Here is a 17,065-nt window from a genome sequence, read left to right on the forward strand (position 1 = left end):
CGAAAAGTACTTAATAAAAATAAACTTTCTTATAGTGTTTTGGAAAAGTCTTGAAATAAGCTACAAGAATATGCAATAAAAAATATAGATTATTAGAGAAGTATCGATACCCTTTAATTACAGAACTACCGATACTCTAATGTTGTATTTTTTATTACGTATTCTTATAGCTTATTTTGAGACTTTTTCAAAACACTACAAGAAAGTTTATTTTTCTTAAGTATTTTTCGAGTTGTGTTGCTTGAAAGTTATAGTACTCCGTAGCTTTCAAGCCTCACAACTCAGAAAGTATTCAACACAAATAAACTTCCTTGTAGTGTTTTGAAAAGGTCTCGAGATAAGCTACAAGAATATGTAATAAAAAGTTGGTAGTCCCGTTTAAAAAATTGAAGGTGTCCTTCACGTAATCTTCAAGCAACTATTCAAAGTTAAATTAATAACACCATCTTATAATGTAAATAATATAAATAATATATTAAATTAATATACATTTTCTTGTGAAAAATTCTATTAACTTTGCAAAAAAACCATTAGAACTAATATTGCATAATATTAAATTCGAATAGATTTCTAATCATTTCTAATAGTATTTTTTAGAATTTTTGATAGAATTTTTAAAGTAAGAAAATAGTGTTATAATACAATTTAAGTGTACATATATAAATAACATAAAAAGAATGTAATTTTGAAATTTAGATTCAAAAATAAACTAATGAAATGCACGTATCAACGTATTATATGTTAATTGTTAATTTTATTAAAGAAACATGCACAATTTATCTCCAAATTATGTCAAAATGTTATATTTCTTATGTCTTTTACATAATATTTGTGTATATTACTTTGTAATTTATTCATTTTGTATTAAATTAGCACTTTGTGCATATGATTCGACAACTTTATCCTATAAATTTTTTCTCTTTAAAAAATTAAAGTCACTAGAATTAATTATAACACTTATATACAATTGTTTTTTAAACTAACATATACATACTATTTAAAAATGTTAAAGGGCACGTAAGAATTATTGAATAATTTTTTTGTACTTATAAAGAAATAAAAATTAACCTAGTAGCGTCATAATTCAACGTATGTAGAGAAGATGCCACAAAACAATAATGCATGTATTATAAAATAGTGTAAACATAAAAATTTTGATTAACTTTTAGGACATGTAAAATGTGTTATATTTAATACAATCATTTACTTTGCAGACAATATTGTACATCGTAAAGATTACGTTTTATATCTTTCATAAAGTTCAAAAACAGGAATATGTGTGCCGTTACTATTATGTTTTATAATGATTTGATAATAATGTTACAAATTTTCATAACGGTAATGATAAGATCGATGGATTGGAATAGTCACTTTTGACAAGTTACTCGTTATCATTACGCGCTACTTATTGAAGAAAGTAATTCTTAAGATGGAAGCATGAATTTTTGCATAAAGTATAAGAGAATTAACTAATCAAGGTCCTTTATTTCTATCTTGGGAAGAGAAAGGATTCTGATTGGCAAATTCTCTTATGCATTATGAGTTATGCAAAAGTCTGCACATTCTCGGCTTTAATTTCGTTACCTAATGAATCAACTAACGAGTTACTTTTTTACAATGAGTAACGCGTAATGATAATGAGTTGTCAAAAGTGACACAATTTCAATCCTAGCATTACCATTGAGAAAAATTGTAACATTATTATAATATGATTATTATAAAAATATGTAAAAGAATATAAAAACGATAATTTGTTACTTATAACGTGTTTTCTGTTTCTGCTCGGAAACTATCCATTATTGATATCTATGATACTTTCTGTTCATCACATTAGAAACTTAGAAACTATAATTAATATATCATACGTGAAAACCACCTTAATTTACCAGGATTCAATTTTTCTATATAATTAATCCGCGGTTCAGTTTCATAACTATATGTGTTGAAAAATTTAACTGATACTAATTTCTCCGATAGGTACATTGTAAAAATATTACACAATAATGGTATAAAGATAAAAATTTTGCAATAATTACACTAAGATATATCACAATGTAGCAATTTGTTGAAATAAAATTTTTAAATTATATTTGTCAAAGATTAGAAAAATTTAAATTTGAAATATATATTTTGTAATTATTTAACAAACCATTTTATTCTTTATTATATCATATAAAATTTTTCTATCCATTTTCCATTTTTCCTGAATATGTAATATTTTATACTGCAATATTTCTATACTATAATTTAAAAATAATTGTTTATTTTTGTAAGCATATACGAGGTGTGTTAGAAAAGTAATGAGACTGATTCTTTTGTAACTATAAATTTTATTTTTTTACACTTCAAAGTTGTTCCCTTTAAAATAGTGCCCTTGGGCAGTTACACAGTGACGGAGACGTTGTTTCCAATCTTCATAGCAATTCTGGAAGGCTTCTGCTGGAACACCTTTCCGCTTGTCGATTACGCTCTTTTGGATATTATATAAAGTACAAAGTGACGCTCTTTTAAATGGTTTTTGAGCCGGTAGAATAAAAAAAGTCACAGGGACTAAGATCCGGCAAATAAAAGAGTTGAGGAACTACAGGAATGCTGTTTCTTGCCAAAAATTCATTGATGGAGATTGCCATGGTGCAGCATCCCTTGTGCGTGCAATGCCTGGTCGTGCACGTGCCATCTTTTTCCTGAGTCTTTTAACGACTTCCCGATAAAAAGTTTGATTAACAGTTTGTCCTGGAGGCACAAATTCTTTGTGGACGATCTCCCGATTGTCCAGAATATCCAGAAAAGCGTAACCGACAAGCTCAAAGGTTTTCCAGTAAAAGTCTTTCAGAACTGCTACGAAGACTGAGAACAACGCCTCCGTCGCTGTGTAACTGCCCAAGGACACTATTTTGAAGGGAACAACTTTGATGTGTAAAAAAAAGTAAAATTCATGGTTACAAAAAATCTATCTCATTACTTTTTTAATACACCTCATATATGAATTAATTATATTTCTAAACGTTTTATACATAATATAGCTACAAAATTTTTTTTAATTACTAAACAATTTTTTCAACTTTAATTTTGCAAGTATACCAGTAAGTAAGATAATACACTATGTTTTGTTATAACCTTGTCAAAATTAATTGGACAAACAGTTGTTAATATTTTGTAAAATATTTTGTAAAAAGTCAGTACTTTTAAATCTATTTTTATAATAAATGTGCCTACAAATTGCAAGTTGTTATTTTTATACAAAATTTTGTCAAATTATTTAATAAATGTCATTCTATCGAGACTTATTTGATTACAAAAAAAATGTAATTGTTTAGAAATATGTACTAAAATGAATGAATTCATGACGATTCCAAGAATGTTAAAAAAAGATGAGAGGATCGGTTGTTTATCTAGCATCAGTATCTGGCATTATATTGGCCGAGGGAAGTCACGATCGCAAGAGATCGTTAGAATTGACACGGAGTGGCGAGGGCTACTGGTATCGACAGGCCTCAACGATCAGGCCGTCAGCGTCTATCACGGTTTTGAATCGAGTTCGATGTTACATTCACAAAATCTCCTTACGGATGTGGACCGGCGGCGTGCAACGGGAATTTCATCAGCTGATGACATTATCGCTTACGCAAGCATTATGGTACAATCAATAGGATACGAATATATTTTAACTGTTTAGCAGAATCCGAAATTAGCTTGCATAAATGAGAAAAAAATATCAATCGTTATTTAGCAAAATACTATTGTAACAATATCTGCGATTATTATTTTTTATTCAGAACGGTACAAAGGAGTTAATTTGTGGAATGTACTTGGTTACACGAAAACTTTTCAATGCGGTACTAAATTTTTGTAGTTACAATGGTTCTCCCCTGAGTTTACTTTACTTAAGTTGTTGTCGCTGTTGTGAACTTTTCTTTCTTTTTTATTGAAGTTTATATCGCTTTAAATAGTAAGTATCAATTTTCACACAACAGATGTTGTGTGAAATGTAATATTTCTTTTTGTAATGTAATATTTTTTTCTAATATTAGAAACAAGTATTTATACATACATTAATCCTCAAAAGCTACTGTGGATGAATTTTTGCTCAAAAATTAATTCTAGTACAGTTTTTGTTATTAAATTTTAATAATTTAAAATAACATTTAATAAAATTTTTTGCGTTAAAAGTGTCAGTTTAAGTGCAGAAGTTAGAATAACTAAACTAGCACTATTCTAATACAATTTATATGTATGTATAGCAATTTATTAAATAGGCTTTACAAAAATGCAAAAAAAATGAATGATAGTATAAGAAAAAATATGAGTGGCATTATAGAGTTACGGTATTTGGGCTAAAGGCTCATTTAACACATTAGTGATAGATAAATTCAATAGATGTATCGAGAAGATAAAACATGTATATAAAACATTTTTTTTTCTAAATAATTACAAAATTACAATTTTTACTGATCTTCACATGTGAAACAGTATCTGAAATAATTTTTCTGTTACTCGTTTAAATAAGAAGAACATGACCAAAAAGACCTGATATAATAATTAAATTATAAACAAAATTCTTTTATAGAATTATTTCAAAACTATATTCTTTTATTATTATTTATTATACGCATCTTCGACGTGCATTCTTTTAATTCTATCATTACCGATTGTTTCGATAAATATTGCCATATACTTCAGTGGTTGAAGTGATTAATTATAAGACATCCGCCCAGAAAAGTTAGGAGGTTTCAGATTCGATCCTTGGATGAAGTGTTATTTTTCGCAACAGAATTTTTACAATGAGAAGGAGGTGGATAATAGATATCTGTTACCATCATTATAATTAAATTATCAATTTAGCACTGTGATATTATTATTTTTGTTCAATTTAAAACTATGTTTCAAGACTACGCCAAATAAATTTTTAGTCTTGTTTGTTTACCAAAGCTAGATCTGTATGTCAATATTTCTTGTATCAGTACAAAGATTCAGATCAAATAAAGCATATCTTTAATTAATATTGTTTTCACACATCTATCTACCCTTTTCTATTCATTTCAATTCATTATTTTGAATAAATGATTAATGTAAAATAGATATTAAATTAATATTGATAAATGTTAAAAAAATAAAAAGTAATAGCTGAAATAGGACCGATAAAATTGTCAAATAAAGATATCATGATTCTTTCATAAAGCTGAAAGAGCCATTATCGATCAACAACAGATCTTGGTGTTTAATAATTTTTCATATGAATTTTTATACAATTACTAAATCAAACTGCTATTTTTGCGATAAATTCTTTACAGTGTTTTAAAGACTTGTTAGCATTAAAATATTATTAAATTGCTTTATAATTTAAAGGGGGATGGTAAGGTTTAAAATTTTAAAAAATCTTTTTTTTCTACATTTTCCAATAGTATGATTTTTAAAAATAATTTCTTGTTTGTTTTTTTTTTTTAAATTGGCACAATTAAGTTTAGTAACGAGATTCTGTAACTCTTAACGACAATCTCAATATCGTTATAGAGAAAAAAAGGATAATATGGTACCTATTTTTATTTTATTGAACAACTTTGTTTATAATTAATATTTTCTATTGAAACTTGAACAATTATATTCGTCAGAGTGTTATTTGACAGATTATAGACTCAAAGTAATGAAATATTTATTATTTAGGACATGATTTATAAACATCTAATACACTGTATAATCGGTGGAAGAAAAAAAAAGTAGTTGTAATATCACTATCCATAAAAATAATTTTAAAAAATTAGTTTAGTTTAAAAGAAACCTTGTTACAAAATTATTTATTTTTATTTTTCATCGTTTAAAATTTTCCTGATTTAGAATTTTCCTGCGTTCAAAAGCTTTAGAAATACCATTAGAAATTTTATTAAAAATATCATTTTATCCCTGTTTAACATTAAACAATAAGCATAAAATGATGTCTCTAATGTTTCTAAACACCGCTCTTTAGAATGACAATCGATTTATCGAAGAAATATTTCGATATAAAAATTTCGCTTAAAAAACCATATTAACAAAATTGCATGTTATTGTTTTAACTTTGTATAACTCGAAATGTGTACGGCCAAATAAAAAGTTAAATAACACAAAAACACTCGAGTGTATGTACCTTCGTGTGATAATACACTCAAGTTTAAGAATAATGAGGAAGTATGAGTAATTAAAGATTGAAGGTGTACCTTGGAAAAGTTTGGAAGTGCTCAAAAATAAAAATGCCTTATAACAATTGTCAGTCATTATGTATTGGCATATTAGCATCACTAAAAAACGGCGGGATACTAAACGAATAACTCCATAAGCAATTGTTAGAATACGTTACCTAATAACGGAATAATTTATATGAAATAAATATTAAAATTTCGAATAAATATTAAATAATAGCCGTGTTGTTGACAGTAGCCATAATACCCTCTTCTCCTCTATCATTAAAAAAAATCTTCAGAAAATTATAAACTTAATTTAAGAATAAAAAAAAAAGCATTTCTCCCCATCTCGCCCGACGAATAAGACAAAATAGGAAGAAATGTCTTTTTTTATTTAGCTCTAAAAGTTATGCATTATTTCTTCTGACCACTTTCCTCAATCCGTCTTACGTTGATAATTTCTAACCATCCTACAACATAAAGAAAAAACGATGAAAATAGTGCTGTCCTTCAAAGGAAAATTAATTCCACTTTGCTGTTAGGTAGTATTAAACAAAAGCTAAAAGTAAAACTTTAAAAACGTAAATACAAAAACAAAATAAAAAGTGTCTTCCATCAGATGGTATAGCATCTTATATTTTATAATATTGTTTCGTAACATTTTGTAACAATTAATGTTTTTTATAACACAATATAACATAATCTAAGAAAATATTACATTGTATTGAATGTCTCAGAACCACTTATGTAGTCGAAAAATTAATGATTTTTTTTTTGTCGATTTATACACCTTAACTGATTTCGTTGTTCTGCAGCCAATAAGTTTTTTTTTCAATTCATTCATCAACCGGGACACTCGATGATATTAGTTTTCACAGATGAGATTATCAGACACAAGTCTGTTTAGACAATATCCGATTCTCCACGTCGCTAATTGGCTGTCTAAAGAAAAAAATTGCGCTGTGAATGGTTGTGGTCAATTACCAGACAGAATGCGCTGTGCATATAATTAGGTACTCTACTTTCCTTTGCAAAACATCTTGCCCCTTCTCGTCTAATCAAAATGATATCAATTTTCTAAACACCGACTTTAGTTTGTAATTGTGTTTCAAATAATCGGCGCATAGATTGTATGTACTGGTAATTGTTCACTGGTAAAAATTAACACGAAAAATTCTTTACAGTTTGTCTGGGAAGAGATTTCATATATGTTTCTAAAGCATTAATATTACATATTCTGATTTCGTAATTGTGTTTCAAATCCGATTTCAAATACACGGCATGCAGTTGGAGATTTTAAAAATTAAAAATTATTATTCGGCACTAAAAACCGCTGACACAAGTTTTCTGATCCCATGATGAAAAATATTATTAGGCACTAAGGTTCTGTTGTCGCAGATTGCGCTCTTTCACTTTTGTTCTTCTTTTTAAATAAATACCTCCATAAATCATTATTTTTAATAAGTAATTTATATGAAATAAATATTAAAATTTCGAATAAATGTTAAATAAATTTGTTTTCCAATCATATTCAATGTAACTGATTAATTAATGTAACATAAATATTAAATTAATGTTAAGTAGTATAAATGTTAAATAGAAGCTTTTTTAATTAATCATTGTAAATAAATTTTAATGCCAAATAAATATGAAATAAACGTTAAATAAATGTTTAATAAATGCTTAATAAATAGATATTTTCATAAATAAATTGTACAATATACATATAACTAATAAAAAGAAATATTAAAAAAGATTTAAAAAACATTGCCTACTGATTGAAATATTACATATTGTATTTAAATAACATAAACTGTGTCTTAAGATATAATATTATTACTGTTATTGAAATTAACGCCTATTATGTTAGTTTTATCGTGTATAATATACATTGGATATCTGATTCACAAGAAATAAAAGATTCGTATTTTTTTTTTTTAAATTCTGTTTTCAAGTCTACAGAAACAATAATCTCGGCATAGAATAAACATAAAATAATAATTCCAATTTCGAAGAAATTTTCAGAAATGTAGGCAATGATTCAACGAAGTTGGGGCTCGCCGTTGTGTATTATTTCAAGTTTCTGATCTTTCATCTGCGCGCTGAACTTTTCATATAAAATAATCTATCTGCATTTCGAATAACATTTATTTTTTGCGTGCAATAATCCTCCATTTCTGCAAAGTACTGAACTTAAAAATAGTATCATTGTTTTATTTAATCGTCGTAGAAGTCTCATAGATTATTGAAATGTGGAGAGAAATGTGTAGAATAAATAATATATCCTCTTGTGCACGATAGAAGTGGAGGAAGCTCAACTTCAATGACATATTCTAATAACGAATTAAAATTAAAGGTCCGTGGAGCTTTGATTTCTTATTGTAATGTGTAATGTGATGTTTTCGATGTGGTAAAGCTATGTGATGTTTATAGCCGCTATTTCGACATTCCGAAATTTACATTTTCGCTATAGTGAATGTATAGCGAATAGAGTTTACAACCGTTGTGTCGTTTTACATTAAATCAAACTGGCAGAAAATCATTAAAAGGTAATACGATCATTAAAGTACTGAAAGCGACAATCGAGGTGAAACTAGTAATTCGTTTCGCCAATAGGATTTTCAGTGATCTTCTCATTAAATTCTCATTGAATTTTATCTGTTGGTTCGTAAACAGTTTGCTATCTAATAGCTTTATTATATTTTACCAAGGTGTTTTGCCGATACTGTTACTTCAAATATAACGTAGTTTTATTTTCTTCATTTAATATAATAACTGATGTATTATTACAACATCATGTTATATTATTAATAAAGTATTGATAATGATATTTTCACCTTCATATTTTCACTACTTCCGAAGTGCTGAAAGTCTTGATTTTTTCTAGCGTATATATCAATTCTGAAATATTCTAACAAGAAAAATTTAACTCAAAAGTTCAAAAAGTTATAAAACTTTACAAATACATAGAGGATATCCATTGTGAATTCTAATCAACTATTTTTCTGCTATTCAAATTCACCCTGAAGGGTTAAATTCAATTTTCCTAAAAGTTGGTCCAGTTCTTGTTTTTGTTTTATAGTTAAACAATTATTAACATTTAAATCAGTCTTCTAATCAATAAATTTCATTAAAAGAAATAAATTTTTTTCATAAAATGTTGTATTATCTTTTGTTGTTTAATAATAAAATGAAAATAGAAAAATGAATCAATTTTCAGAGACTAAAAAAGAATTTATTAAATGTCAAAATAACTTCTAGGTGTTATTAAAGTTTCATAATTTGAGAAATTTTTAAATTCCAAGGGTCTTTTCCTGTAAGATTTTTAAGATTTCTTATTCTACAGTTTTCGAAAAAAAACTTATAAATTTTAAAACAGTTTAAGAGGATGCTAAAGTGGTGAGATTTGCCGACTAAACAAAGCCTTACACACATAAAATTTACAATATATACATATAATTATGTATAATTATATATTTTGTATATAATTATATATAATTACGTATAAACAATATTTTTTGAATATGAACATTTTTTCCCCAAGATAATTTTAAAATATAATATTAATATTGCAATAATCGAATATTTTTTGAGCCATAAATACTCCACATACATCCAAACCATTTTTGGCTTGCTATATAAAAATCTAGAGTACTGTGGAATGATATCGCTAATATCATCAGTATATGTTAATGGCACTGTTAGTGCTATCATCATTACGATTACTAATACAAATGCTGCACACAAACACAGAAATAGAGACAAGTAATGAAAGGATTAAGTCGCGTATAAAGCACTTTATCCGGATAAAAGCATTCGCTTTGTGCCTGAACCATAAAGCTTCATTTAACGAGAGCTGCTGTTGCTACTGCTGCTGCTGCTGCTAGTCTTAACTTCACATACATCGCTTAGCAGCTTCTGGAATTACGTGTTTTCACGTGGCGTGTGTGCACGATGACGTTGCACTCGTAACCCGCTCGTAACAATCAGGATTTGTATAAACGCATGCTGTTTCTCGTTATTATTTCCACGTACACGTCATGATTAATAACCGGCCGAGCGAATGATCAAAATAAACCGTGGACCGCACGAGAATTTGGAACTTGGCTCTGCTCTCCGAATCGTCTTATCGTAGCACCATTCTACACACGATGACAAAATTAGCAGCGAGAAACGTGTGAATTGTAACGTTTCCAGAAAATTTAAAAACTATTCATGATGTGAATTAAGATACGAGTTAATCTTTGCAGCTATCTAAGAAAAAATGACTACCAATTAATTGTTATTGATTATTTGATAATAGTTAAATTATATTGTCTTGTGTAAATTATATATTTATAAAATAATTTTGTGTGCAAAATAATAATTATCATCATAATTAATTATAACTTTGTATTAAAATAAAATATTGAATCATCAAAGTGCATTTATTAGAGGAGAAGAAGATATTATGTCGACAATATGGCTACTGTCGACAACACGACTACCCCTATTATTTCCGTTATTAGGTGACGTATTCTAACAATTGCTCATGGAGTTATTCGTTTAGTAGCTCGCCGTTTTTTACTGATGCTACTATGCCAATAAATAATGACTGACAATTGTTATAAGGCATTTTTACTTTTGAGCACTTCTAAACTTTTTCAAGGTACACTTTTAACCTTTAATTACATACACTTCCTCACTATTCTTAAACTTGAGTGTATTATCACACAAAGGTACATACACTCGAGTGTTTTTTTGTTATTTAACTTTTTATTCGGCCAAAACACATTTTGAATTATACAAAGTTAAAACAATAACATGCAATTTTGTTAATATGGTTTTTTAAGCGAAATTTTTATATCGAAATATTTCTTCGATAAATCGATTGTTATTTTAAAGAGCGGTGTTTAGAAACATTAGAGACATCATTTTATGCTTGTTGTTTAATGTTAAACAGGGATAAAATGATATTTTTTATGAAATTTCTAATGATATTTCTAAAGCTTTTGAACGCAGGAAAATTCTAAATCAGAAAAATTTTAAACAATGGAAAATAAAAAATATATAATTTTGTAACAAGGTACTGTGTTTCTTTTAAACTATACTAATTTTTTAAAATTATTTTTATAGATAGTCATATTACAACCACTTTTTTTCTTCCACCGATTATGCAGTGCATTAGATTTTTCTAAATCATATCCTAAATAATAAATATTTCATTACTTTGAGTCTAGAATCTGTCAAACAACACTCTAACAAATGTAATCGTTTAAATTTCAATAGAAAATATTAATTATAAACAAAGTTAGTATTCACTAAAATAAAAATGGGTGCCATATTACCTTCTTCCCCTCTATATACTTTCTTGAATATACACCTAACAATATAAAATTGACTTTTTCTTGATAAATGTAGATACTGACAAATTCGAAAGCCACTTATAAACGTGAAATGTTTCCAAATAATAAGCTTTAAATTTATTTCATTCAACAAATTAAGTTCACCTTTTGTAAAAACAAATTAATATATAATAATATTTATCGTCTGTTATAATAAGAAAAATATAGTTTACTCTTCTGAATGAAGAAATCTTACAGATGCTAGTTAGTATCAGTAATATTAAATTGATTGTCAATTTAATTTTGTGATATTACTTTTCTGATTCAATTTAAGAGCCATGTTTAAAACCAAAACGGTCCACAGTTTGAAAAAATTACCACAAAGATTTTGTTATGACCATATACTGGCCTTCCTTTACTGTATTACATACAATCGCAGTCTTGGTTAAAATATTAATTATTGTATAAAAAATAAGTTTTAACTATTGTACAAAAAATAAACTCGATAAATGGCAAGTAAAGAACTCTGAGTCTTATTCTATGACAAAAAAGGTTACACGCTGATCTAGACCTTCTTGAATTTTCCATGCGTGCCCTTCGCGTGCTAGTGTAAAAGCATTGTCGAGGAGAATCAACTTAAGAAGGTGAAAGTACAGAAACTTTGTTCTCTAAAAGAATCCTAAAGAAATTATTGTAAGACTTTATTTCATGAAGTTATAACAATTTAAAGGTCGACAATTTTAGATCTATGGGTAACTTGCTTCTGACAAACAGTATATTTCCTCCTTTGTTAAAAATTTCTTAGTGGACATACTGAGGGATAAGCTTCGCGAAAGCAATGTGTGAAAGTTAAGCGGCCTTACTTTTTCAAGAGTTGCCTTTATTAGAAGCTTGCATGGAAAAGGATACAACACAATAACGTGATTATGAAACACGTAGAAAGACGGAGGATCATATTCACATATCATCGCAAAACATTGATGGTGGAATACTGATATAGCGCTTGCAGTCGCGAATAGAAATGCGCTTTAAATCCACAGAATTTACGCTCGCTCGTTCGTTCCTCGCGGAATATCTCACAAAAAAAGAAAAGAAAAGAGAAAATATCTGGATCAAAGAGTCACAAGAATTAAACGCAGTTCTACGCGACATGTTTAAACAGATTCTCCTTGCCGTCACATTTATTGCGGTTTATGTGACGTATACTAATATATCTATATAAACATATAAAAAAACAAGTATTTTTATTAAAACAAAAATTTATTGAAATGAATACGTTTGCGCGTGTTTACGTGCAGTCTCGTAAACGGAGTAGCAAACGTGTATAAAATTATGCGAGAATGTTTTTTAAGACAAGAAACATTTTGCGAAGCATTTTTAACAAAAGAATATTTCTTATGATACTTAGAAATAGCACAAAATCGCTTTCATGCAATAAAACTTAAAACAAGTTTGTTTTTTATTTGTTTATATATATTCATAGTATATATTTATAATATATTATTTATAATATTTTATGTATATTTATAACATTTAATATATAATAATGTATAGGAGAGAAAGGGCTAAATCGGATCGTGTTCCAAATAGAACCTTTTTAATTTAAATGAATACGGTTAAGTATAGTTGCGTGCCATTTATAATGTAAAAAAATCCTTATAAGACACCAACCATGTGACAGCAGTTTGACAGTTCTCTGTCATAACATTCGTAGATCACATGCGAATGTATTTTCATTTAGCTTGTAAAAATTTTTAAAAAAAGAAAATTCTTGTAAATCATTATTTAAAAGATACTAAAATTTTGAAAGATAATTGGTTTAAGATAAAGAGTGTAGAATTCAAAAATATCAATTGTTTTGCAATCACTTTTGCGGTTTATTGTAAAATTTGTTCCAAATTTCGAAAGAATTCGTGTCCAAGCCGGACTTTTTACGTAGAAATTGCAACCTGATTGTAATACTGGTGATCGACCGACCAAATCTGACCCTGGAAATATTAAATTAGTAAAACATTATGAGTAATCAGACTCGGAATAATTTAATTTATTGATTTCAACTCTAATTATATAATAATGATATCATAAACATGACCAGCAAACATTTAATTATATAAACTGATACCAATTTCTTTCTTTTTTTGTTAGTAAAACTTTTACCTAATATTTAAAAAAATACATTAAAATCTTTTAAAATTCTATTTAAAAGTTGATAAAAATAAAAGTGTTTAATTTGGACCAGGGGTTGATCCGATTTGGAATCAGTGATTCCAAATTGGACAGGAAAAAGCATTCCATTTTACACTTTACATTACAGTTCAATACAAGTGAAAGATACATCAAAATGGTTTAAGGTAAAAATGAAGAGAATTAAATTATATTTCTAATGGCACCTTTGGTTTTGTAATTGGATTTTATTTGCGCCTTATAGACAGCAAAAATTGCAAATAGATCCAACTTACTCCAGTTTCCTCTAATATTATAAATATTATAATATACTATATATACAGTGGCGTGCAAAAGTTTTCGGCCAATAACATTTTGTACTCTAATTTATTTATTAAAAAACAACCTAATAAAATTTTCATAATTATTAGGTATGAGTATAAAATATAGTCAATAAAATAATATAGTAAAACAATGATAATTATAAAAATTTTATTAGGCTGTTTTTTAATAAATTAGAGTACAAAATGTTACTGGTCGAAAACTTTTGCACGCCACTGTATTTATAACGTTTATATTTATAACATACTATAAATTTTAAGTCTGATTAGGCAAAATTCTATCGGTTTTTGTTACTTTCAACGCGTCAAAACTTACACACACACACACGCGCGCGCACGCACGCACGCACGCACGCACGCACGCACGCACGCACGCACGCACGCACGCACACACACACACACACACACACACATATGTTAAATTTAGTTTATACACCCTTGAAAGAAAAATTGATAAAATGTTTCAATGAATTGATTACTATGTTAATGACTGATAAGAAATGTCATTGTTATATAAACTAAATTTAACAATCTTGATGCTTGGCTATTCCATTACAGATTGGTTAACTTTTCATACACGAAAAAAAAACATGTCACCTATAATTTTTTGATTGATATTTTGCAAGTTTTGCAAGTTTTGCGATATTTGATAAATTGAATTAATTTTTACAAATAAACTTTCATGCGAATTCGTAATAACGCCTAGAGATATTTTAACATATTGTTTTTATTATTAATAAAATTATTAAATAAAGTTTTTATTTTTTTATAAAGCATAAAGATCATAATTTTCTAATATTTGCATAAATTGCATTTATATTTTTAAATCTCATTTACAACAGTGATGTATCTCGTTTAAACTCATATAATAAGAATGTTTTTTTTTTCGTTATATTTTTATATCATCAAAAGAATAATTATTATCACAAATATATAATATTTATATAAATGATAAAACTCGTATATTATTGTATATTACGTAGTTTCGACTGTCATATTAAGCTATATTTTAATAATTGTGTATGTTTATAATAAATTGGAAAATGATAAATAATTCTTTCTAAAAGAGAACTTGTTGCATATCCGCGTACCGTATCATGGTTACGTATCAATTTAATGATACGAAACGGTACGTCTTTACATCACAGTATCAAATTTTTGATACAACAAAGCAGCACTCCTCGTCTACACTGTATGCAACGATAATACGATACGTGGATATGCAATAAGTCCGTATCCACCTTTAGATGTCACATAAACTCAATGCAGTTATGTTGTTTGCCTGTAATACATTTTTATTGCTATTTTTTCTTCCTCACCTACATCAGAAAAGCTTTCTCAGTAATAAGTAACGTTTTATAAACTTTAACACCTTAGAATGTAGAATATTAAATTTGAATTTAACTATACGTGTATTTTTATTAATATTAATATAACTATATGTATCATCTATATCTAACATCTGTAATCGTTAAATGAAACAATCATACGTATCTATTATTTAGAATAAAATAATTATACTTATGTAACAAATTGCAAATGTAATGTAAAACATGATACAAACTGCAATTTCAATGCTAAAAATTGAGCAAAACAAAATTATGAAAAAATTATGAAAAATATCATATTTGTTTATTGTAATAATTTTCAATTAGACCCGGAGATTATCAAAGGCACCATGATTGTAAAATATTGACATCAGTTCTTTTTTATATGCGACCGTGTGTTGTATAGAAAATGTTAATTTACACACACACACACACACACACACACACACACGCGCGCGCGCGCGCGCACTTAAATCTACGGTAATAAAACAATCACACGCGCGTGCACATATACACACATACGTAATTAAATATAAGCATATAATTACATAATGCATAAATGTAAACAAACAATTAATATGTAATGTAATTATAAGTAAACATAAGTATATAATTCTATATAAAATTTAGCTAAAAATGTTTTCTTCTTTTTGTCTACGTTCTATATATACAAAAAAAAAGTAAGATTTGAAAAGTAATTTTTGTATCGTTTATGTATGAATAGAGAATACAAATAAAGAAAATAGAAAAAAAAGTACTTATGGACATATATATAAATATAATAATTAGTATACATTTTATTTATATATTATATATTTAATAAATATTATTTATGTAAACTTTTTTCTATCGGATCATATTTATAAAATTATTATATAATTATTATACACATATAAATTTTATTATTTTATATACATAGATACTGCACAAATTACAGCACATTGATAATATCTAATTATCTTCAAAGTTTCTTAAGAAATAATTATGATGTGGATTAATATTCTCCTACAATATTTAACATTAATCACAGTTTTAATCTTGTTTCTGAGAGTGAGTAATTAAGATCAAGGCACTATCATTACTTCCTGCAATTTTAACACGGAGTGTTCCTGGTAATTAGTTACTTTTTCAAAAAAATTACCTTCCTCCTCCATAGTCGCGGACGAGATTTCTTCAGACTTGGCCTCAATCCAAATTGGTTTCTTCCTACGAGTCGAGTATCATCGACGGAGAGACGACGCTTTTCACGCACACTTCATCTTCTTCGCGACATGCTTATCCGTTGCGTGTGTTACACGTTTCCGAATCTCCCGAATTTACTGTACAAGAAAGCGATTCGATTTCGCGTTACTCGCTCTCGTGCATATTGAATTCCAAAGTGGATCGCAGGTGAATCCAATACACGCGTGTAAATATTTACCCCCGATGTCGTATCCAATTAAATTTTAAACACGCGAATTTTCGCGATTATCATCGCTAGGCGCGCAGCTCCCCGTTCGACAATATCATTATTAATCTTTCGTTCGTTCCCGATTTACTTTCCTTTCTTTCTTTTTTGGCAAGAAGAAGCGGCAAAAATGTTCACGCAACTGGTTCACGTAACACGTACAGGTGAGAAATTGTGTCGCTGGTGCAGAATTAAGCTTTTTAGTTCACTATAAATCAATTGCGAATTAATTCCCGAGTAGATTCAGAGATTGAAATAGTTACTACTTTAAATGTAACCAAAATTTAATTTAATATTGCCGTGTTAT

The sequence above is a fragment of the Solenopsis invicta genome, chromosome 8 (assembly GCF_016802725.1).
Source record: "Solenopsis invicta isolate M01_SB chromosome 8, UNIL_Sinv_3.0, whole genome shotgun sequence".
In the NCBI taxonomy this organism is placed as follows: domain Eukaryota; kingdom Metazoa; phylum Arthropoda; class Insecta; order Hymenoptera; family Formicidae; genus Solenopsis; species Solenopsis invicta.